The sequence below is a fragment of the Eurytemora carolleeae genome, unplaced genomic scaffold (genome assembly GCF_000591075.1).
Source record: "Eurytemora carolleeae unplaced genomic scaffold, Eaff_2.0 scaffold72, whole genome shotgun sequence".
In the NCBI taxonomy this organism is placed as follows: domain Eukaryota; kingdom Metazoa; phylum Arthropoda; class Copepoda; order Calanoida; family Temoridae; genus Eurytemora; species Eurytemora carolleeae.
In genome coordinates, this window is record NW_019396031.1 from 53,189 (window position 1) to 56,697 (window position 3,509).

Here is a 3,509-nt window from a genome sequence, read left to right on the forward strand (position 1 = left end):
ATACAAAATATTACAAATACAAAATATTACAAATACAGAATATTACAAATACAAAATATTACAAATACTAAATATTAAAAATACAGAATATTACAAATACAAAATATTACAAATACAAAATGTTACAAATACAGAATATTACAAATGCAATATATTACAAATACAGAATATTACAAATACAATATATTACAAATACAAAATAGTACAATTAGAATATATAACAAATAAAAAATATCACAAATACAAATGTTACCACTTCAAAATTTAACCCATACAAAATGTTATCAACGTAAGATATTGCCTAATGTCTATATGTAAAATGTTACCATTATTACTTGTTACAAACAGAAAATGTTACCAGTAATAAATGTGATCAGTATAAAATGTGAACAACATGTTACCAACATGAAATTTTACCAACATAAAATGTAACCAATTCAAAATGTTACTAATAAAACTGTTGCCAAAAAAAAATGTTTCTGATTTCAAAAGAACATGATTGAAAGACGAAAATCAAAAACTTTTCTTAATCGATAAGTTAATATTCAAGAAAAGTCTAATAAAAAACGAAAAAAATAGTTATTTTTTTTCTTGAGTTTTTCAAATTCGTTTGAAACCCGTTTTAACCCATGGAAATAAGGACAAATTATAAACATTTGTACACGTAAGCTTGAAATAGATGGTACAGTACGGTACAAGGTTGCCAGCAGTACATTGATGATTGTTTTGTAAAAGTTGACACTTCATGTTTTATCTAAACTTTATTCCTTAGAACACTTACATAGTTTTGGAGGCCGTGACGTCAGATAAAGCCCAAACTCTGAAACTCAATTAGAAAATTCAATATTCTTGGGTTCTAACTTCTATTTATAGGGTAGACACCAACTACCAGCTATTTTTAACCATTTTTATATAAATCATAAAGAATTTTATTACAATGATAACATTTAACTCTTAACTTAATTGTAAAGTTTAATTTTTGTGTATTCTGCTTTAGTGTATGGTTTTAAATAAGCTTTTACTTAAAATTGTTTATTTTCTAAATTCTTGAACACCATTGGATTTTTGGCCTGTTCAAAGTCAAAAGAAAAATTGAAACACTTCATAAGTAGAATTATTTCTAAATTTTATTTTAGAAAAATATGATTATATGTCTAATGTCTCTATGCTTGTTTGGTAAATTCTTGTTTTGATGTTTTTTTAAAAAGATTGATTCTTACTCATTTAAAACCGATAAAAAATATTGCCAAAACCATATGTTTTGGAGTTCAAAAGAACACGATTAAAAGAAAATCTAAATCGTTTTCTTTATTAATGAATTAATTCAAGAAAAAATATTTATTTTTATTTTTATAAAAATATGGTTTCATGTCAGTTTTCCCTATGCTTGGTAGGTAACAACAAATTGTTTTTCATGTTTTTTTTAAAGATTAGTGTTTACTCCTTTAGATACTTTTGCTGGTAAGTTGAATTTTTACCGTTCTCTAGTATCTGTATCAGGTACGGGTATTTTTACTCTAACTCTACTTTAGGCTGTTTACTAGTATCTGTTTAAGGTAACTCTACTTAAGGCTGTTCTCTAGTATCTGTATAAGGTACGGGTTATATTACTAACTCTACTCTAAACTGTTCTCTAGTATCTGTATATGGTACGGGTTATATTACTAACTCTACTCTAAACTGTTCTCCAGTATCTGTATAAGGTACGGGTAATATTACTAACTCTACTCTAAACTGTTCTCCAGTATCTGTATAAGGCACGGGTTATATTACTAACTCTACTCTAAACTGTTCTCCAGTATCTGTATAAGGTACTGGTTATATTACTAACTCTACTCTAAACTGTTCTCCAGTATCTTTTTAAGGTACGGGTTATATTACTAACTCTACGCTAAACTGTTCTCTAGTATCTGTATAAGGTACGGGTTATATTACTAACTCTACTCTAAACTGTTCTCTAGTATCTGTATAAGGTACGAGATATATTACTAACTCTACTCTAAACTGTTCTCTAGTATCTGTATAAGGTACGGGTTATATTACTAACTCTACTCTAAAAATTCTCTTTAAAGGATTTGAACTGGTGGGGCTTCAGTAATCAATTAATCCTGTTTATACACTGCTCACAGTTCTCACATTCTGCTTAATTGAAAACTATAATTTATATCTTTTTAGGATTATTCTCAGCTTTCAGAGTTTTTCCTTCCTCATGATGGATTTCTAGCTTGTGCACTTTGATTGATGAATCATCTTGATTTCGGGCAAACTAAACAAAATATCCAGAACCATCATATATCATAATTCCGAGACAATTTCAGCTGATCATCCTTGTGCCCTTTCAATCATCGTTCAGTATCCCAGTATCCAATATCCATCGGTCTTTTATCTTCCAGATACATTTATCTTTTGTTTTGTTTCAAATTCATAGAAACTCATCAAGGCCAATTCATGTTTAATAATATTTTATTTATGTTATATCATGTTTAATCATGTTCTATCATGCTTAATTATGTTTATCATGTTTAATTATGTTTATCGTGTTTAATTATGTTCTATCATGTTTAAATATGTCTGTCATGTTTAATCATGTTCTATCTTGTTTAATTATGTTTATCATGTTTAATTATGTTTATCGTGTTTCTATCATGTTTAAATGTGTTCTATCATGTTTAATCATGTTCTATCATGTTTAATCATGTTATATCATGTTTATTTATGTTCTATCATGTTTAAATATGTTCTATCATGTTTAATCATGTTCTATCATGTTTATTTATGTTCTATCATGTTAATTATTTTCTATCATGTTTATTTATGTTCTATCATGTTAATTATATTCTATCATGTTTAAATATGTTCTATCATGTTTAAATATGTTCTATCATGTTTAATCATGTTCTATCATGTTTAATTATGTTTATCGTGTTTAATTATGTTCTATCGTGTTTAATCATGTTCTTTCATGTTTAATCATGTTCTATCAAGTTTATATATGTTCTATCATGTTTTATCATGTTCTATCATGTTTAATCATGTTCTATCATGTTTAATTATGTGTATCATGTTTAATTATGTTCTATCATGTTTAATCATGTTCTATCATGTTTATTTATGTTCTATCATGTTAATTATATTTTATCATGTTTATTTATGTTCTATCATGTTCTATCTTTAATCCCTTGTATTACCTAAATCTATGTCCGATTTTGCAATCCACCCTTTTTAATCCAACCCTTCTGCAACCCAACCTTCTCGTTCTTAACCTAAACTTCTCAACTCTACTCTTCGCAACCCAATCCTTTTCAACCCAAACCTTCTTAATTCAACCCTTCCCAATCCAACCCTTTTCAACCAAACTCTTTGGAACCCAACCCTTCTCAACCCAAACCTTCTCAATTCAACCCTTCCCAAACTCCAACTCTTTTCAACCAAACTCTTTGGAACCGAAGCCTTCTTAACCCAAACCTTCTCCAACCAAACCTTCTCGACCCAAACCTTCTTCACCCTGA